General features: G+C 40.1%; 1 protein-coding gene across 1 annotated transcript in view; it reads right to left on the reverse strand.

Moving 5' to 3' along the window:
- Positions 1-23,019, reverse strand: part of CSMD1 (CUB and Sushi multiple domains 1) — a 3,932,590-nt gene that overhangs the window by 3,363,690 nt on the left and 545,881 nt on the right. The gene's annotated exons all lie outside the window — the stretch shown is intronic.

A 23,019-nucleotide genomic window follows, 5' to 3' on the forward strand; every position in this document is an offset into this window, starting at 1 on the left:
TGTCTGATGCTCAATGGAGCTACCTGGTTTAGCTATAGGGGAGACAGGCTGGGGATTCCCTTCTTGAACGTCACCTACCCAGTCAGTCTTTAGACAGACTTCCTTTGGTCTCTCCTGTCGTCTCTTCCGCATCCTCCCTCTATTTATGTCTCTCCTTCTCTCCTCTCTCAATGTATTGAGACTGAACTATTTTGTCTGATGCCCGATGGAGCTACCTGGTTTAGCTATGGGGGAGGTGGACCGTGGATTACCTCCTTGGTCGTCACCTACCCATTTGGTCTTTAGACAGACTTCCTTTCGTCTCTCCTTGTTGTCTCTTCCCTTCTCTCCTGACCTTATCTCCCTCCTCCCCCCTACCCCTCTCCGCACTACTCTTCTCCAATTTCCTGCTACTGACCTTTGCCCTCACCTGTCCTCGCCCTTAGTCCCCACCCTGTTTATCTGTGAATTTTCCCTTGTCAATTGAGATCTAGCTATTTTGTCTGATGCCCGATGGAGCTACCTGGTTTAGCTATAGGGGAGATGGACCGTGGATTCTCTCCTTGGTCGTCACCTACCCAGTCGATCTTGAGACAGAGTTCCTTTCATCTCTCCTTGTTTTCTCTTCCCTTAAACTCCCTTTCTCACCTCCCCTACCCCTCCACTACTTTTCTCTCTCCTCTCCTAATTGCATTTCCTATTTTGATGCATTGTGTAATTGTTGATCTTTTTCTGTTACATTGTTGATTCTCATGTAAAGCACTCTGATCCCTTCGAGTCTAGCCAGCGCTATATAAAAATCTTTAAATAAAATAAATATCTCAACTTTAACTGATTGAATTTTTGTTATTTTTACCTTTTTTTACTCAGATAAATATTCTCTATTTGTATAAATGTGTGTGGAGTATTTTGTGGTGTATTAAATGTTTTAATTTGTGTGTATTGCACAAATATATTACACATTGCCTCTTTAGATAAGCCTAGCTGCTCTGTGCCAAGCTACCAGAGGGCGAGCCCAGGTTAATTTTAGTGTGTATCTAGCTTACCCTAACTAGACTGATAATTCCTGTTTGTTCTTGGTGCATACCTCAGTCAACAAGGAATAGCATTTCTAACAGCACTCAACCATGGGAGGCAATTAAATGGTTTGTGGGTCATTAGGTCTTTTATTTTTAAAAAGAAAATCCTGCTTTTGGATGTTGTTTAGGAAAATACAAAAGCATGGTAAAAGTTTGACCGATGGTACCTTCATATTGACCAAGCAATTTGTAGCACTTCTAATACATTGACAGGAACCAACATGACAGTTGTTCCTGCCAATGTAAAGATATATCCCCTGGGCCTGTACCATCTCTATATTTGGCAGGCGAGGACCCTCAGTAAAGTACTCCGCCATACCAAGAGTTTAACCTCCATCCACCAAACCCTAAATCAGGCCCTTAGTTATTAAATACTTACATAATTTGTCTGCAGGCTGTTGCTTAATTTGATGATCCTTTTCAGTTTCATTTAATTTGAGCTGCATGGCTTGCATCTAACAGTACTTTGAGCAACTGGCAAATAAATTAGCTTATATGAATATAACTCCAGCAATTCTAAATTTTGTCTCTATATTTTCTTGTTTCTTTTCTTGGATTGTCAATTAATAAAACGCAAATTCCATCTGGGATATAATGTCTATTTAACATTCATCCTTAAAGCTAATTATATGGTTTGTTGTGGGATTTAATCAAGTGAGCACATTGTTCAAAACTGTAAAGAATCAGTCACATTTGCTGAACATGTCATCTTGCACTGAGCAATTGCTAAATGAATTATGAAATGAACTCTGAGTTTGTATCATCAGTGAAGAAACCAGTATTAATGGAAGAACAGTGTCTATTTGTAGCCTTAAGAAATACATGACAAAAATAACAAGAATTAAATGCGGGACCAGAGACCGAGGGATCTTGAAATATTTGGAAAACATAATTAAGTGCAAACAGCTTTTATTGAATGTTTAATTGCTCACAGCAATTCAAGATTTAATCAGTGGGAATGTAGCAAGGCCACCACATCTGTAATAGGGAAGGCTTAGATATGGTGTGCACATGGGTGATAATAAAGTAAGACAAATATTTACATAGACAATACAAATTTAAGGTATTAACATTCGAAAAATAAGGAAACAGTGAGCACACTAAACCTTTTCCTAAAACAGCAAGTTGCAGCCAGAATTAGATGCAACAATAACAGCTTGTTTTTTATGATTTTTTTTTATAAACATTACCACAAACAATTTTGATTTCTTGTCTCGTGAATTTCAATCCGTGTTTCCTCGGTCTGTGAGAGTACTGCATTCTATCGCTGCAACAGTAAGTTCCCACATATTTGTATTTTCTGCATTCTTATTTGTCCAGATGTATATATTCCTTCAGCAACAATTATGTGCTTCTCTAAATGGAAAGAAAAGTTTCTACCCCTCCTTACACACCCCATGAGTAAAATTAATACTACCTGATGCTAGTCAGACCTGTTAAGCTATTCGTTGGTTTGCTATTATATTTCAGGCACGGGTCGTGCTGGGCGTTACACTGGGGCGGTGACGTGTGGAGAAGTGTGGCTCACTGGTTAGAAGCAGCAGACCCTGAAGCAGAGATGAGGCCCGGGACCAGGGTTCAATTCCCGACGCGGCAGGGTCTTGGGCTCAATGTCCGCAGACTCGATAATTCTCTCGCCTCGGCGCCTACTCTAATCATGGGTCCCACGCTGCAACTCTGGGCAATAGCTTGCTTAATCTCCACAACGTCCCCAACAGCACTGGGATGCCTGGCTTCACCTTGGGGGTGCCCAGAAGGGGCATCTCACAGGAAGAGCCAGGAAGGGTTCCACAGCGTTATACAGCGCCGGGACGCCCCGTTGCTGGGGCAGTGGTGCGCTTTACAAATATACTACATTTACATTTACATTTACGTCAGGCAGGGGAGGGTCAGGGTTGGGGGATGTAAAATACGGGATAAGGACCATTAGAGGTAAGTATCGAAAGAAAAAAAAACGATTTTCGTTGCCCACTCTGCATCGCTAAATGTGATACAGAGTGGGCAATGAAATTCCTTTTTTTTCCGATACTTACCTCTAATGGTCCTTATCCCGTATTTTACATCCCCCCACCCTGACCTTCCCCTGCCTGACATCAACGCCCTAGTGTAACGCCCGGCGCAGCCAGTGCCTGTTATATTTTAAAGAGTAACTTTTATTTATTTAATTGGCATACAAGCTAACGGCCACAGCAGCCCCTGCAATATGTTTATTTATGTTTATATTCATTTTAGCACACTTTTGTCAATTTGATTGTTGTCCTTGACAGTATATAAAACACAGAAATGCTGCCCGATTTTTCCACTGATCCTTTTATTTTTTGTGGCAGTCATTCTATATCTAAGGCGAGAATGCTGGCGTTTCCCTTCTACCAATAGTATACAGTCTGCTAACGGAAAATTGGCCTCCCATGGCTCCTTCACTCTGCTGCTAGGGTTGACTAAGCAATGAAAGTCTAACTCAAGGGAGGTAGTGTTGGATTAGGTATAGGTAACATACAACAATGTTATCACAGTTTCAATAAACATGCGCATGTCCAGCTGATGTTATGAGCATGAAACTTTCATTGTATCTCTTTGATGAAGATATTTGTCCAATAATGTGTTTGGTATGTTGAAGGTATGGCTCGAAATTTCACGGCCTTGCAAACGGCAAGCAATCAGTAGCGCCTCCTTGAGGGAGTGCTAAAATGAATTACATTGCGCGCACTGCATCGCCATTTGTGCACAATGTAATTAGTTTTATTTATTTATTTCTTTACTTACCTTCGTTTGGCCGTATGCCGGACTTTACTACCGCCCACCCTGCCCTGCCCAGGTCTCACCGCCCCACAGCACTCCCTCAAGGAGCCGCTACTGAAAGCAATCATCTGCCTACCAGGGTCTGTGTGTTCCATAAAGTTAAACGTTCTCACCGCGAAGGGGTGGAAGGAAATATATGTGTATTCCCCCAGTGGGTTTGGCAGGCGCTGCACATCACGCCGAGCTGGAAGTAGAAAATCCAACAACATGGCCCTCCCGCTCCACAGTGATTGACACTTCAAACACTTGATCCGCATTGTTCACGGAAGGGCGACTCCGCGACCTGAGATAGGCCGCTTAACATCCACAATCTCAATTTGGCTTAATGAGGAGACACCATATAGCGGGTAGTTAAACACCTTTAGTTGATGGAAGGCAGCTCAGCAGCAGGTACAGTATCCCCATTATGCAAAGTACGAGCCCAACGCGTTTCAAACACTCCTGTTTTCTTGTTCACTGGCAGGATATTACATGACCATGTCATGAATGATGTAATATGTGACATCATCAGCAGTGGACTGCGGGCGCGCGAGTTATAGTGAGTCCACCGAACTATAACGTGGGAATTTCAATGGTTTTGTAGGAGTAAAATGTTCAGCTAACTTTAACTGGTGTGAAACCTATGTTTTTTTTCAGTAAATTTCAAAGGTTTTTTAAATGCTAATTCCTAACTATAACGAGTGTTAAACCTATGGTTTTTTCCATGAATTTCAAAGGTTTTTTAAAAGCTAATTCCTAACTATAATGAGTTTTTAACCTACGGTTTTTAAAGTGAATTATTATGTTTTTTAATAGCTATATTTTATAGCTATTAATTATTATAATTTTAATAAAATTATTAAAAAATGTTTATTTTTCTAACATTAATTTTTCAATGTATTTTATCTGTGGTTTTTGAAAAATCTTTTTACCCCGGAGTGCTCAGGGTACGCGCACCCGTAAACGCACCCATACACGTAGCAAGAGCGCTATTCCCGCTTGCGAAAAAATATATAATTATGTATTTAAAGTGAATAATAATGCAAGACATTAAGTAGCATACTCATAAAAGTAGTATTTTTTATTTTTATAAACCGTATTTTGACTCTAAACACATTTCCGAAAATCAAGTACCTAGGGGACCAGGGGGTCTCTACCCTGCCCCTTTTGGGTAGGTTGAAGATTATGTGAGTTTGAAAGTGTTGATCTGATAACCAATTAAAATGTTAGTTTGGTTTAGTATTTGTGTGTGAAGAAATTTGATTGGTTAGGGACGGGTATAAGTGTGAAGAATGAGAGGGAATGACGGCCATTTTGTGATTGCAGTGTCTGAGGTAGATTTGTGAGGAGTTTTTGGTTTGCAGTTTCTGGTGTGAGAATTTTCAACAGCATTCTAAAAGGTTAGTTGTTAATTTGTAAGGGGTACTATGTTGTACATGTTAAGTTAATAAGAAGAATGTTTTTTAATATAAAAACTTCTTACTGTCTTTCTCTCTCTCTTTTCTTATAGTACCCTAACAGCAATGATGGATCTTAATGAGGAGTCAGTTGACATTGTTTTTGAAATTTCTGCAACTAATTTAGACAATTTGAATGATCCAGTTAATGTGAATACACATAATGAAGACCTTATTGAAGAAGGAGAGGCATGGGGGATTTTTACGATGAATCTTTGGATTCAAAATTAATTGAATATTTGGAGTTCATTGAGTTCCAGGATTCTTCTTTGGAGACTACCAATGACGAAATTTCTGGCGAATTAATGTTAGAAGTTCTTTCACATTACGAAAATTCAGAACAATAAATTTATATTTAGTAATTAAAAATTGTTAAAAATGTTTATTTTTAAAAAAATACTACTTGTAGGTACTTAATTCACCCAGATAAAACAACAGCTCTTTTCAAAGCTACCCTACCTCTAAACACTCTAAATTCATTATTTAAACTAATTTTTTTTTCTCTGTTTTTCCCCGTGGTATGCGTACCTGTACGCGCACCCGGAGAACACTCCACAAATTTTTTTTTTTAAAAAGAAAAAAGTTTTTTTGCCCTTCGTGGTCCTTCTAGGCCCCCCTCAGAAAACCTAGGGGATCAGGGGGTGCCTACCCTGCCCCCTTCTAATCATTTCCCCCTTATTTTTTCACCTCTTGTGTCTCGATTCTACAAAGACACAAGATGGCGGACTCTCCGGACTGTTTGGAATGTTGACAGACACCCGAGAGCCAATCAGCTTTCCGCTTGCGCACTTCCATGGCACGCCGGGTGCGCTCCCCGGTACGCGTTCCGGTAAGCTCTCGAAGCGCGCATATAGATATATATGTGTCTTTGAACTTACTTTTCATAAAAACCACTGGAGCAATTTTCACCAAATATAGAAAAGGCACTTCTGCATACCAGTTACAAGTTTGCTATAATTCGGTTCAGCAGTTCGGGCTGTAGCCGTGTCTAAACGTCCTATGGAAAATAACATGGCGAAAACACGTTTTGGGAGACCCCTTTTTTCTCGGCCCCCACATGACGAATCCCACCGAAACTTCCAGGGAAGGAGCGGAGATGAGCTGGCCTAAATTTTGAAAAATTTCACATTCATTCCTCAACAGGTGCCAAAGTTATTCCCAATAGAATGTTGCGGATTTCCTATGGTAACTAGGTCCTAACTGTAACTACCTACTGGCTACTGCCAGTAGGTAATATATATATATGTATATATATTCCAACGTAACCCAGTTTAGGAAAATAAATAAATCCACTGGTGCTGTGGCCACATTTCATGAACGGTTTTTATTTTAGGCTTTCGGGTAGACCCGACGCGTTGCGCAGTTACCTCACTGCTTTGTCAAGGGTGATTCAATAAAGTGCAATACACACATTTAAAGGTGCAGGGTTCAAACTTAATAAACATAGTAAAAATACTTCCGTTTTTAGTGTCAAGCAGAGTAAACATACTTAGTTTCCCTTGTTGCCCATTAATACATTGTAGCTATTCATTAGCTATGATTCTTCAAACATGTCTCGCCCAAGTGGGCTGGTGTAATACTGTTGTTGATAGCACATGAAAGAAAAATTATAACATACAAATAATACATTTCGACATTAAATCTGCTGTGGTTTTCAAAATAGTCTCTTAGTAATGTAGCTCAAGTGAGCTAATACACCGTTCAGGGCAAATCATCTTTGGAAATTACGTCTTTTGTCTGCAAAGAAACAAATGGAAAACTGACTTTAAAACTAGTTTGAACCCATGGTGTCCAAAACATACAAAGTTTCAAACTTTAAAATCAAACAAAGATATGCAGTAAGAACGAGGTAAGGTTACAGAACATGATTCATCTCAGGTGTATAGAAATCTCATTATCCACATTCAGACCATAAGAAATCACGGTGTTGTACTTTATAATTGTCTTTGACTCAAGTTTTCTTAATTCAAGTGTGCGATTCCCTCCTCTTTCCCTCAGGGGTATTGTGTCTAGCACACAGAATTTAAGCAGATTGGGATTTTGGTTGTGTTTTTCAAAAAAGTGTCGAGCAACCGGGTATTGCCTATCATTCTTAGTTATTGCCCGCATATGCTCTAGGATGCGCATTTTTGCTTTTTTGATCGTACTGCCTATATAAAATAGGTCGCAAGGGCATCTTAGAGCATAAATGGCAAATTCTGTTTCACAGGATAGGTGTTTCCATATTTGAAATGCAGCAAGGTCTTTGTTTAGTTTCACAGTTTTACAGTTCTGGCTAAAACGACAAGCTTTACACTTAGAACATGTAAAGAATCCTTGTACTGGGTTTCTTTTCTTGGTTTCTCTAATCTCACTTGTCATCAGTATATCCTTCAATGATTTATTTCGTCTGAACGTTATAGATGGTGGATCAGACAGGTTTTCTTTCAAATCTTCATCGGATCTAAGAACCTCCCAGAACTTTCTCAAACTCCTACGTACCTCCCATGCCTGGTTATGGTATGTAGTGATGAATCTCATCTTATTGTCACTTGTCAGTTCCTTCCCTTTGTGAATGAGCAAATCCTCTCTTTTCACTAAGGCAACTTTGTCAACAGCAGTTTGAATAGTTACAGAGCTATATCCCCTCTCTTTAAATCTAGATACCATCACTTGTTGTTCTGCTTCAAAATCCCCGGAAGAGCTGCAATTGCGTTTAGCACGCAACAATTCCCCATAGGGGATGCTATTGATAAGATTTCTCGGGTGGCAGCTCTGAGCTAGCAGTAAACTGTTGCCAGCTGTCTTTTTTCTGTACAATTTACTACAGATCGTGTTGTTGACAATAGTGAGTTCCAAATCAAGAAATTCAATTTTATTCTTGCTCATTTCACAAGTAAATTGCAAATTACAATCGTTTTGATTCAGTTTGATAACAAACTCTTCTGCCTGTTGTTGCTCACCATCCCAGATGCAGAATACATCGCCAATGTACCTTACCCAGAGGACGACATGATCTTGGTACTGATCGATCTTCCGGGCAACCTGCTCCTCCCACCAGCCGAGGTAAAGACCTGCAAAGCTGGGGGCGAAGCAGGTTCCCATTGCCGTCCCCTGGGTCTGTTTGTACAAAACTTTATTGAAAATGAAGAAGTTATTCTTCAAACACAGTGCGATCATTTCAAGCACCCTGTCTGAATGTAACAGAAACGATAGTGACCTTTCTCTTAGAAAGTATCTGCATGCATCTACACCAGCCGCCTGAGGGATGCTGGTGTAGAGACTGCACACATCCAGACTCATAAGTAGAAAACTCTCCTTCCATTCGATTCCGTTGATTTTTTCAAAAAATCTCCTGTGTCTTTGACATATGCCGGTAGACCTTGTACGTACGGTTGAAGGAAATAATCTACGTACTTCGATACATTCTCCAATGCACTACCCCTTGAAGATACTATAGGTCTCCCTGGTGGTATAGTGGCATGTTTATGGATTTTCGGCAAGAGATACAGAATTGCGATTTTGGGGTCTTTACATTGCAAAAATAGATATTCATTGTGTTCTAAAATACCATCATCCCTCCAACTCATCAATTTTTTAGACACTTCATCAATGGTGTTATCATATTCTTTTCTAGTAGCTACATTGTATATAGTACAATCTGATAGTTGCTTCAAACCTTCATCCAAATACATTTGTAATGGCCAGACAACCACATTTCCCCCCTTGTCCGCCTTTTTAATTACTATGTCTCTGCGATCTTCCAGCGATTTAATTGCATGTCTTTGATTTTTCGAAAGATTTTGTTTGCTTCTACAGCCTTTTTTCTCAATATTTCTGAGGTCTTCAATCATGCCTCTCTCAAAACAATTGATCGCATCGTTATTAACACCTTCGCTGCGGCGGCTATTCCGCCGCAGCGCTAAAGGGGCGGGGCAGCCGCGCGGCCGCCGCATGCTGGTGACAGAACCGCTCCGTCACCAGCTACAGTTGAGCTGTGCTGGTGACGGAGCGGTTCCGTCATGACCCGCCCCGCTCATTAGAACGCCCGCGCAGGCGCGAAATCAGCGCCGCGCAGGCGCGGCGGCCGGGCCATGACGGAACCGCTCCATCATCAGCACAGCTCAACTGTAGCTGATGACGGAGCGGTTCCGTCATCAGCATGGAAGGGGTTAATCTGGGGGACAAAAGTGGATTTGGGTTTGAAACTAGTTCCACCACTCATCCCGATGTCGATGTCTGTGTTTATAAGGTTCAAAAAGGGATCATCAATGAAATTTTCTACATCGCCCAATTCATGTATCACATGTAATGTTTCTATGTCAGATATATTCAAATTGGTCGGAGTTTGGTTAGAGTTACTTGTTTGTCTATTTTTGTGATTAGCAAACCATTTTTTTAACTTCAACTTTCTAGTAAAATTAAAAAGGTCAATTCTAGTCTCTGTATAGTTAAACTTGGAAGAAGGGCAAAATGACAGTCCTTTTGCTAGTACATCAAGTTCATCATCAGTCAATAAATAATTAGAGAGATTTACCACAGTTTGATTCTTCATTTCTTTGATGCTTCTCTCCCCCTGGTCACCATTCCCACTGGGGCTCCTCCTGTGTTGTTTGTGGCGTAATTCTTCCCTCTTCCTCCTCTGCCTCCTCGACCACGTCCTCTTATTGGGCTTTCGCTGTTGACTTGAAGATTCTGGGCTCTTCCTTTTGTCATTAGCGTAACTTCTTTTAAAAAACGTTCTTTTACTCCCTCTGACATGGATACATCATTGGAGGCTGAATCTGGTGTGGTATTCCCTGTCATTGAATTGCTACTCCCTTCTAATGCAGGTACTTCTTCTGTACTCGGAGGAGATGATACCACTTGTTTGCTAGGATGTTGAGTATTTTTTCTCAAAAGATCGAACTTTTTACTAAATGTTAGAATCTGTCCATTTTTATAATCAGCCTCATCTCGCTCAAATTTCGATAATTTTTTAAATTTAATTTCTTCCTCAATTTTCAACAGTTTTTTAGTGATTTTGCTCATTTCCTTATCAAACTCATCTGCGGTATATAGGCTTTTTAGTTTATCCATTAGTCCCTCGATTTCGTCATTCAATTTCATGCATTCTTTTTCTGCATATTTTAGAAGCAATTTCAGCATATTTCTGGAACATTCCTCATTGTTTTGCATCCATTCCTCAATTAAATCTGGGTCTGGATTCTGAAAGGTGGGGAATCGTATATATTCGGAGCCCTCGTGGTACTCGTCCGACATCCACATATTGTTGGAGGGCCATTGCTTCCCAACCCTTTGCTTGCTCTCTCTTTAATGCCTTAGTTTTCGTTTTTCGTCAATTACAGCAGTCGCATTGCTTGCTGTTGCACCAGTACTGTCTGTATCCACAGATTTCGTAAACAGCTTAGTTGCTGCCTCTCGTCGCTTACTGCTTCTCTCCGAAGCCATTATAACAGCGTTGTTGCTTTTTACGCTAGCGTTTTACTTTACCGCTTTCTTGGCAGCGTGAAGATATTTCCTTTTTCGCCGCCTGTATTCCGTTTCCCTGTTGCTTGAAGTGCCTGCTGCGAAGCTCGAGTCAGTGCCAGAACAACCGATTTACCACAAACGCGATACTGACGAACCCTCCGGCTTGCCTTCTCACACTCGTAGAGTCCGATGTCCGTGGCGTTACACTACACATTTTACTTCTCCATTGCAGGACACAGGGCGGGCTCGGATTCAGTTTTCAAATCCCAACGTATTTTTGGCAGAAAACCAAGCCACAATCATGGCGGCAGCACGGCAGGGAATGCCACTCCCTTAAATTCCAACGTAACCCAGTTTAGGAAAATAAATAAATCCACTGATGCCGTACCAGCATTACAGTACATACAACGCTCCACTGCCCCCCCACACTTACTTAGTAGGTCAGCAAGCACATCTAAAATTGTGTAATTTGCTAAGAGTGCATGTGGAATACATAGGGGACGCGGGGCCTAACAATGACAATGAGTCAGGTTCAATAAAGTTCATGTGCAATATGTAAACTGCCAAAGGTTGTTATAATGCTTCAGTATCCTAAAAAATTGAAAAAAACATTCCTAATACACAATTCACATTTCCCCTCTTGTGTTCCTAAGGCGCATAGCTACTCTTAGAAAGTTTACAGTACAGTGTAATGTTAAAATATCTGCAGAAAGTTTCAGGTACAGTAGAGCCACCTTGGCCTGTCTAAAGCCAGCCTTTTTTAAAACTCTTTTCAAAAACTGTTTCCTTGGGAGCATGTAATACGGGGATAACAGCATTAAGTGAAGGGTATCCTGTCGAGATCAGAGATCCCAGCTGCAGGGACCCTTCAGCTCCACCATTTTAGTAAAACCTGCAGGCACTGCAAGGCTGTGATGTATGGAATTCAACCTGAAGCGTGTCATAAGGAACCTATCCTGGGCACTTTGAATGAGATACAGGTAAGGTTTGTTTCTGTGCAAATCACCTAACCCTGCCACGTTTCTTTAATTTGCCAATCGCCATGTGGCCGTTCCCGTAGCAGTGTGCTACGTGCTGTTCAAGTTAATGCGATGTAGTTTTCCTGCGTAAGTAGTGCGTCACGTGCCCCATGCATTGCAAAAGTAATGATTTCGGCAAAGTGAAAATGTTGTTTTACATTTTTTTATTTGAAGACATGTCTGAGTGAGTGACCAATCTCGGCCTAACATTTGTATAATGCAATGCTATTTCCTATTTTGCTTGCCAAATATACTTATACCTATTTTTTTTAGGTTAATTGAGAGTTATCTAAGCTTTTACAAATGGAATGTTCTGGAAGTGTAACCTAACACCCACAGACAAATGATTTTATTGTGCATACTAATATATAAGCTGTACACCTTCAGAGAAGGAGAGTTAGTACTTCTGACAAATTGCAAATGAACAACAAGAAAAGGAGGCATTTTGGAGCATACATTTACTGGACCATACCGCATTGCTGATATGCAAGAAAAGCTTGTAAAATTAGTCAATAATGCTTGCAAAATGCCTTTACGTAAGACTTATAATCTCGACATGTTGAATCAAAGTGAAATATTTAACATAACCATTCGTATGTCTCTAAAAGGTTTTCCTACAGATATAGAATCTAACCAAAGATAACAGGACATCTATAATTGTGGTGTTTTTTGAATGCTGGTAATGATACTTCCAAAAACATTAATTTGTTGAAGATACATTACTTTATGTTTTTGTATGTTAATAACTGTTTCCGTTAGAATAGTTGTAAATAGGAAAGAGGGCTTTTAGGGATGACACTTATGAACGCCTACTGAGTGCGTCCATAGTGCCCATCGGAAGCATATTGGTATTCGCATATGATTTTGTCTAACCATTAGCATGGTCCTAATGAGGTTGGTTTGAAACCTCTGATGATTGCTTTTCAACCCCAATCCTATTGAGAACAATTGTTTTTATGTACATTAAAATTAAGCTGGGACACTTGTACAACATATACATTTTTAACTCTTCTTTAAGTTTGCAGAATGTTACATAAGTCAGCAGCCATTTGCCGAGATTGAAGATAGAATATCCTCCTGTTCTAGGTCATTACACCGATGTCTCAAACATGGAACGTACTAGTTGTGTGATGCTCAATGAAAATTGCAATGGACCTAATGGAGTCATCAGGTTTGTCTTTAACATTTTATGATAGAAAATGTATAATACCCTAGAGGTGTCATAAACTTCGGATTACTTGATACATTGTTTTGTCTTTGAATTTTTTTATGAAAAGGCACAGCTTAAAATTTGATCATAGTATAGGTAGATATTTCCATTATGTTTGTGAATTTAAAATTATGTTTCTTATCCTGCCATTACAACTTGTTTTGAACAGTTGTGACTGTCCTATGTACTCGATCGTTAAACCCCTGAAAACATGTAAAAAATATTGCAAATTAGGTACTACAACTTTTACAATTGCTGGTATGATGCGCTAATGTACTTCTTTTTTATATTTAGAGTCTTTCTCTACTATATGGAACCAAAAGATTCACACATTTTAACGGATAACGTTAAGGTAAATACTCCCAATATGACTAGTCGACGAAGCTAAAAAGTAACGGATATAAGTATTTTAGGGGTTTTTGGTGGCAGATAATCTCCAATTCACACTTGTACGGATGGGTCTGATATAGGGTGGATCTCTGTATAACTAATGGATGATTAGGTATTAGGATGGCATACAGAGCTCCCAATCTTCTTACTTTTTCTCTTTAAGGGTTCCAAATTGGGGACGAATATTAGGTTGTGCAGTAGAGGTTGACGGTGTTGCTCCACTGGTACTTGGGCCTTCTCATGCAGCAGGAGGAGTCTCTCTCAATCTCCTCAACTCTTCCCTTCCAAAGTTGACCAGATGCTTGATCTGCAAATGCTTCCACATACTTGCAGTTCCACACCCGTACGTTTTATTGGGGTCTCCTCTTGAAAGCAGTCTTGCATATGCGGCAAGGAACTTTTCTTGCATTCACCTTTTTTAAGACTTGTGGAAATGAATTTCAAAACATTCAATATTGTCGTAACGCACACAGCCAGACAAGAATGAATACTGCAACTTAAGTGCATTACAGAAAGGTAGCAAGCATGAATTTAAATGATTGGGTATTAGGATGGCTTACAGGACTCTCATATGAAGTGGTTTCCCAGCCTTCTTACTTTTTCTCTTGAAGACTTGATAAGGTCTTTTCAAGAGAATTTGAAAGGAGAAAGTAGGAGATGAAGAACAGAGGTAGGACGTTAAATCTCAAAGTACAAAAATGGATAGAAAGGGTGGACCAAAGTCTGCTTGTACAATGGCCAGTGGAAGCGTTTTGAGAGCAGGTACACCCAAGGTCAAGTGAAGAGATTTGATTGATAAGGGATAGCAAAGGAGGTGACAACAACGGGGAGGAAGGTCCATGGGTGGTGGAGGCTGGGTTTGTAAATCTGCTCCATCTATAACTTTCTCTCACATTTTTAATATCATTTTCTCTATCTTTCTCTCTCTCTCACTCACTCTCTCTCACTCTCTCTCACATCGTTTCTCTTTTAAAGTTATGGACGCTGCTGTCCACTCTGATGTATAGAACCAAATCTGAGTTGAAGTTATAAACTCTGTTGGTCACAGTGTTTACACAAGGTAAGCAGAGCAGCCTAGATATACAAGACCTCCAATTAAATGTATTAGAAATAAAAGAGCTTATTTACAGACCCCTTGCACCACTTTTACGTCACTTTCAACATGAGAAAAGCAACACAAAAGTGATGTCATCAGTGTTGTCACTGACCATGTCATGAATGATGTAATATGTGACATCATCAGAGTGGAATTTCAATGGTTTTGTATGAGTAAAATGTTTAGCTAACTATAACTGGTGTGAAACCTATAGTTTTTTTCATTGAATATATATATATATATATATATATATATATATATATATATATATATATATATATATATATATATATATATATATATATCTATATCATGTACACTGTAACAAAAACACGTGGCCCACGTGGATTTGAATATCAGGCAATACTATGTAAATGTTGTATTACTTGTATAGCGCCCGAATCACCCCACATGGGGTCTCTCCGGCGCTTCTACGAATACCGCGGGTGGAACCCTTCCTGGCCTTTTCCCTGTGAGGCGCCCACTCCTGGGCACCCCCAAGGTGCAGCCAGACATCCTAGCGCTGTTGGGGCCATTGTTGAGATTAAGCAAACTATTGCCCAGAGTTGCAGAGTGGGGCCCATGAATAGAATAGGCACTGAGGCGAGAATTATCAGGTCCGTGGAAATTGAGCCCAAGACCCGCTGTCGTTCTTTGATTCGGAACAACTACTGATGTATGGTTAGGGGGGTATTTTTGGAGTCCATCATTCACTAATATCTTTTTAATTGGAGCACCAAGGAGGTTTTGATTCACTAATACGATTATGATTACCATGTGTAACCAAAAAGCTTTACCTTCCAAACACAACATTGATTTTCAGATCAGAAAGTGACTGTTAGTATCCTAAACCTACTGTTTAATATTTAAGGAAAATTGAACTCCACTATTTGAGTGAATTCCAGGCTGAATATCTGTGGTCTGTTGAGCACCACTATCCCATTAATTAGTTCTAATAAATGACACATTTAGTAATGTACTAAATGAAAAGCGCTATGCCAAGATTGGAATCTGTGATGATCATTTAAATTGCGTTGTCAATCCTGTTATTTGGAGTATATGATCCTGTTTGAGTACACGGAAATATTCATGTGTTGGCACACTAATATTTCATTGTAATGATCTAACCGTGACAAAATTTAATACCTCATTGGAGATTTAGGAAATAGGAGCTTGGCGATGAGACTAACTGAAATGAATTGATCTGACATGCATTACCATTCAACTTGATGTAATCGAAATTGATCTAATTTACGTGTTGTAGAACCTTTTCAGCAGACTTTACTGCCTGCTAAATGCAATTGTTTTGTTGTGGAAGGTGTCGACATTTCAGGCATAAAGAAATATTTTCAGCTCAATGTGGGCATGAAACTGAAACCACTGTGCAGGGGCCAATCTGGAGAATATTGTATCCATATGACAGAGGCTATTTCAGCTCTGTTCTTAACATATCTATATGTTTACATTGTTATGTTCCTGTAGAATATGATGCAGCTGTGTGCCTGACACTCCAACCAAAACATTGACCAGCCCAGGTCTATGTCAAGCCCTCTCTTTGTACGTGGATGTATTCTCTTGGTTGACTTGCTTATTTTACTTTGATTTTGGATCAGTATTCTACTGTACCATTGTCCTTTTACTCTAAACAACCCACCTATTGGATAGAATGCTCAGGATATATTTTGTCTGCAATCTAATACAAGAGGTAGATGCTAGTGGCTTGGTAAGGGAGGTAGATATGTCCTTATAGATATTAGGACATTTATAGAGCATGAGTCAAATAAAAATGTTCAGTTTTACTTTAAATAATGCTGATCCCTTTTGGTGTAGGCCTTTACGGGTGATGTTATCAATGACAGCTCCATTACCCAGTCAGTAATGATTAATTTCTAGTGCCCTTTGTGGTAGGAATGCTTGTTTATACATTAATCATTAGTCATCGAGATTTGGTATAACTTTTCTTCTGTACTGAAATGTAACTGGGATCTGCAGAAATTATTAAATGGATAGTGTCACTGTTGCCCAATTTTTTCAATTGTAGCATTTACCCATCCTGGTTGTCAGGCCATAAATGGTATACTTGCACTTAGTTGCTTGAACATACAGTGTTATCTGTTAATTGTGTTTTATGAGTTGATTAAGTGAGAAGTAAGTCTTAATATTGGTTATGCTTGTGGGCGTTCCTTCTTCCATCACACTGACTCACATCTTCAGATAAGCTACTGGTGGTAAATTCCATCAAACAATTTTCTTCCTATGGCCAGAAAGAGACTGGGCCCAATTCACAAAAGTAAACTTAGACTTTTGGACTAAACTTATACTAAACATCTAAGTTTACATCTTTGGGAATTCAATCTCCACCCTGAGTGTGGAAATAAAGATAGTATTCATAAATGCCCTTTGTGAATTCCCAAAGTCTTAAACTTAGACGTTTGGTTTGAGGAAATGGCTTTGACGAAATATGTGCACATGAGAACTATGACTGGTGCTGGAGGTCTGACCTTGTCTCTTTGTTCTCTTACGCTCCTGGGTCTATTGTTGAGTAAGATGATCATCTTCCAGCTGGGAAGCAGAGTGCCTAATCTGGCCCAACAGGTTAGTACATAGCCCAAAGCTCAATAAAGGCTGACTCAGGAAAATACATTAAAATGCAAAGTATATGATTGAGTGCAAATATGACTAAATAAATATAGTCAATCATTTATTGATTCAGCTTACAATTGTATACCATACACTATATACATACATGGTAAAAAAATACATCTTTACAAAATGTATTGTTTTGTAGCATTTCATAAAAGTGCTATTTTTATAAAATATGCCAACATCAAGAAATGCAGAATTGCTATGTAAAAAATGAAGTCTATCACTCCTGCTCTCTCGATGCACTACCTATGCCATAGTTGTGCTATTAAATGTTGGCATATCGTTTCATAATATCCCAAATAACCAATACTGTATTCCAACGTCTCCTGACTCCAAGACCAATTAACCCTGGGGTGCAAGTGTACTTACTTAGGTGAACTTTCATATATATAATATTTGCACTTGAGACCTATGTTAACATATAGCAAGTTATATTAATCTTTTCTCTATGTTGAGTTAACACAAATTTAATATGTTGCTGCCTCGTTCACCTACTGTGGGGATGCAGGAAAGCACTTAAGACTTACTGCAAAACTCAACAGAACTCCACACTCACATTCTAATAAAAATAAAATGATGTTTGAAATTCCCAATTACATTGTCAGTCCTGCACAGACCATAATTAAATTACTAAAGGTCCCTTCTATGAAAGACTATCTGTGTGCAGATACCAGGCTTAGCTAGACAATAGTCTCACTTGCAGGCTAAGCATGGATGTACTTCTGTACATGTGATCACCAGTAACCAAAGCAGAAGATCTGACTCACTATCTGTGCAGCTGTGAATACTATTTTCAAAGGCAGACAAAGAGTTATCATTCCGAGTTACAGTGAGTGACACTCAATTAGTGAACCTCGCTCACAGAAAAAAATAGGTAATCCAAAAGCAATAAATCTAGGAAGGTGGGGAGGGGCTTAAATGGGGTCAGGACCTAGTTCATCGCATTAAAATGTTTGCTGCAATTCCATTTATTTAGGGCCCGGAATGCTAAACACGTTGTGCTATGTACATATTGACTGCTTTGCGAATGTGTATTCAATTAAAAATGCAACCTATGAACTAATAGTACTCATTGCAGATTGTACATTTGCAGGGCCTCTCAAAGTGACCTGCTTAACACATTTTTATTAAGCAGTTCGCAAACGACCTCAACTCTGGGTCAGTAAAGGATCATTGGTTTGCTACTGCAATTGCGGTAAAAAAACACTGATGCATGTCTTTCCTTGTGACTTGAAATTAGGAGGGAGCTGGCCCTTAGGAGACTAAAAGCAATTTTACAAGTCTGAACGACTTTCCAATGTGCAAAAGAGGCCTTTGTACAAAGTAAACAGCCTTCTTGCTGCAGGAAACCATGTGATTTCGTCAGTCTCAGGGTTTCTAACTGCAAAACAGCTTGTTACATTCGCTTAGTTCTGAATTTTCCTTACTCTGTTCAGAGGTTTCCTGGGCTGCCTCGCAATCATAGGATTGCAGCTATGTAATTTGGTGTCACAAATAGTTGCCAGGCCAATTGCACTGTGAGTTTTAGAAAACAGTGTTAACAGACCTTAAAACTATTTCTGATTTTAATAGTTATATTTACTGAGTGCGAAAATCTCTTGCTCTTTAATCAGTTTTGAGTCCAATAACAAACTTAATGTAGTTCATTTTTAATAATTTCTGAATCTGTTAATCCTCTATCTCGAAATATATAAATTTAGAACACTGAGAGGTTCAACCGACATGAATGAATATTAGTGATATATATCACATGCACGTTGACAGACATAACATTCTTAATAGTCATATTTTTGATTTTCAAAGTCAAGCAATTATTTTCGCAGTTAACGGAAATTTCGAAAAAATGCTAGACGTTGCTGTGATTAAGAAACCCCACTGCTCTCTAAGTTAAACAGCTTGTTCAGGGATTGCAAGCATATATTAACGTCCTATGGAGGTAAGACTTCATTTAATGACAAAATCAACTAGCTATTCACTCTGGCAATATGGTCCTGGACACATGGATTAAACGACTGAAAGACCTCATCGGAGAATATCACATATGTGTTCGTTAATATTTGCAAGCATGCTCTACTCTACCCTCGTTCTGCTATGTTGAGCACAGCCGTCAATTGCCAAGACGTGTTAACTTATCTGTTCTCATACACGTTTCCCAACGTTTATTCTGTGGTGATGTATATCTAATCTATTTGCTAAAAAAAAAAATACACTTAAAAATACACTTTATTTTAAAATGAAAACGTGATATATATATATATATATATATATATATATATATATATATATATATATATATATATATATATCCGCTCCCTGGTTCTAAATTCGATAAAGAACCACTCGGACACCTCGAGTACTATTAGCTTTGATTTATTCAGCAAACGAGAAAAAACGACGCGTGATCAAGGGTTCATCCCCGAAACGCGTCGTTTTTTCTCGTTTGCTGAATAAATCAAAGCTAATAGTACTCGAGGTGTCCGAGTGGTTCTTTATCGAATTTAGAACCAGGGAGCGGATATTTTGCAAAGTGCCGGCTTTGTCACTCGGACCGCCTAGACAGCCTTGAAGTCTTCCCCGGCATTCGTGGAGCGAAATATATATATATATATATATATATATATATAGCCCCCTGGTGAATACTGGAGGTTCCTGGTGGGCTAGTTGGCCCCCAGGGACCCCCAGTATGCATGGGGAATTAGTTCCCCCTGTGCAAACGTGCCTGGGGGCTGCGTTGCCAAGAGGTGTAAAAAGGGGGGTGGCCTCATTACACATCTCTGCAACGCAGCCCCCTGGCACACAAGGGGAACTAGTTCTCCCTCTGCAAATGCGCCAGGGGCCTTTGTTGCATAGAGAGGTAAAATGAGGCCACGCCCCTTTTTACACCTCTCTGGCAACGCAGCCCCCTGGCGCATACTGGAGGTTCCTGGTGGGCTAGTGGCCCCCATGGACACCCAGTATGCAAGGGGACTTAATCCCCCAATTTAGAACGCACTACGGGGCATGTTTCCACAGTGGTGAAGGTAGGGGGCGGGGCTTGAGACGATATGTGTGCAATCATGCCCTGTTGCCCTTTTTTTTAAGTTGGGGAATTAATTCCTTTTCAATCCAGAGGTCCACATCATCAGCAGTGGATTGCGGGTGCGCGAAATATAGTTAGTACAACTAACTATATAGGAGCCATTTCAATGGTTTTTTAAATGCTAATTCCTAACTATATAAGGCCTGAAACCTATGGTTTTTTATAGTGAATTTGCAAGGTTTTCAAAATGCTAATTCCTAACTATATAAGGCCTGAAACCTATGGTTTTTTAAGTGAATTCACAAGGTTTTTTAAATGATAATTCCTAACTATATAAGGCCTGAAACCTTATGTTTTTTAAGTGAATTTGCAAGGTTTTTTAAAAGCTAATTCCTAACTATATCAGGCGTGAAACCTATATTTTTTTTCAATAGATTTCAAAGGTTTTGTACATGCTAATTCTATTAGCGGATAATGTTTATATATGTTATTATCCTTCTGGGACCAGCTGAGCAGCCATCTTGTTTCTCAGGAGAAGTGAGGCACAAGAGAGCACAAAACAAGACCCCCTGAGAAGGGCTAGAGGGTTAAGGGGTCTCTACCCTGCCCCCTTTTCGTGTTTTCCACTCTTGTTTTGGGCTCTCTTGTGCCTCAGTTCTCCTGAAAAACTAGATGGTGGCCAACAATTCCTGGTTTGGACAGTTTGGAATGTTGACAGTCGACTGCCAGCCAATCAGAAACTCGCTTGCGCATGTAAGGGTACGCGCACATACGCGCGCTGGATTCTCTCCAAACATAGCAAAGGCACATCTGCATACCAGGCCCTACCATTTTGCCAGGTTTTGTGTATTTCTATTCAGCCGTTCGGGCTGTAGCCGTGTCTGAAGGTCCCTATGGAAATTAACATGGGGAAAACTCGTTTTGGGACCCCCCTTTCGCCCAGCGCTTAACAAATCCCCCCGAAACTTTAAGGGAAGGAGCGGAGCAGAGCTGGTTAAAATTCTGGAAAATGAAACACAGATTCCTCAATCAGCGCCAAAGTTATTCCCAATAGAATGTTGAGCGCGTAGAGATATATAATTTGCTCAAATTCAATTTTCTCAACAACTACTCGAGGGATTTTCACCAAATATAGAAAAGGCACTACTTCATACCTGTCCCTACCATTTTGCCAAGTTTGGTGTAATTCCGTTCAGCCGTTCGGGCTGTAGCCGTGTCTAAAGGTCCCATAGAAAATGCCATTTGAAAAATTTCAAATTCAATTTTCTCAAGAACTACTGGAGGGATTTTCACCAAACATAGCAAAGGCACATCTGCATAACAGCAAGAACAAAAAGATAGAAGGGGGTTCCCCAGTGGGCTAGTTCTGATATAGGCAGGAAAAAAGGAGGGGAAGTAAGCAGCTGAATAGAACAGAAAAACCCTGCCAAGGTAAATAGCTAGGTCCCTGGGAGGGGATCCTAAAGATAATGGGGTTGGTGACAGACAAGCTACATATCAGAGACAATAGTACATCACATAAATTCAGTACATCTTTGTTATGAAAAATAGAATTTATTTATTAATAAATGAGTGGCTCAAACATGAGTCCATGTGCAAAATCCAAGGCAAATGTGAGGAGATAAATAAAACATTAAGAATAAAACATGTCAAGGTTGATCTATACAGAGAACAATCCAAGGTTCATGTCCCACACACATCCACAAACAGTCATTCTGCAGACACTCACTTTCACGCTATCTCACTATGGTCAAGCACTCATACATATTAGTTCATCGAAGTATGCATTGGCCTGCAGAAAAAGAATGTATAGACTGCTAGGACTGCGGTAACATGGAGGCAAAGCACTGAGGGTAGAACGTTTTTGCTACGACTGCATTCGACGACATCCATGTAGATCACGCCAACGTGCGTTTCGATGCCGGGCCTATTTAGGCTGCATCTTCATCAGGGTGACGTGGACCAGGGGGTGGGAACATGTACACTCTGTACACGAAGGTAGGAATTTAAGATGTGAGGGACTTCAAAGACGTCACGCAAAGCTCTCGGTGTGGAAGAATGGAAGATTCCCAAATGGTGTCCCGATCAGGATATTGGGAGAGGTTCTGGGGTTTTCTAGTAAGATATATAATATCCTGGCAATGTTTTTCTTCTTTTGGGTAAGTAGAGGACTGGATCACATAGGTTTTAAAACAAATGGGAGGGTGGAAAAACCCTTAGGTGGCAAAAACACTTAAAGAGGTCACCCCCGTAACTGGGAGGTCCCACTAACGTAGGGACAGGTCCTTCGAAATATCAGACGGGAGGGGCATCAAATATATAAATAATTCGACATCAGGCTCTGATTAGACGAGACGGTAAGCTCAGTCTTAGAGTGCATCCCCGGGGGGACGCAGTAAACAGCCGCTGGAGTCGATAGAAGTCTGTGGCTCGTCCCCGGTCAAGCGGGGGTTTGAAATGACATACAGCGTCTATGGCATCACCGGGTGGGGGGATTACAGGGCGGATCAGATTCCTCATAATCAGTGGCGGCCAGCACCGCGACGTCCTCTCTCCGGGGGCATAACAGGCCCTAACATTTTGCCAAGTTTGGTGTAATTTCATTCAGCCGTTAGGGCTGTAGCCGTGTCTAAAGGTCCCCATGGAAATTAACATGGGGAAAACATGTTTTGGGACCCCCCTTTTTTCTCGGCCCCCGCTTGACAAATCCCCCTGAAACTTTCAGGGAAGGAGCGGAGCGGAGCGAAGCAATTAGAAGGAAAATTACATGCAGATTTCTCAATTGGTGCCAAAGTTATTCCTAATAGAATGTTGGGGATTCCCTATGGTAACTAGGTCCTAACTATATATACCTACTGGCGACCGCAAGTTGGTAATATATATATATATATATAT

Source organism: Lissotriton vulgaris, chromosome 6 (genome assembly GCF_964263255.1).
Source record: "Lissotriton vulgaris chromosome 6, aLisVul1.2, whole genome shotgun sequence".
NCBI classification, from domain to species: domain Eukaryota; kingdom Metazoa; phylum Chordata; class Amphibia; order Caudata; family Salamandridae; genus Lissotriton; species Lissotriton vulgaris.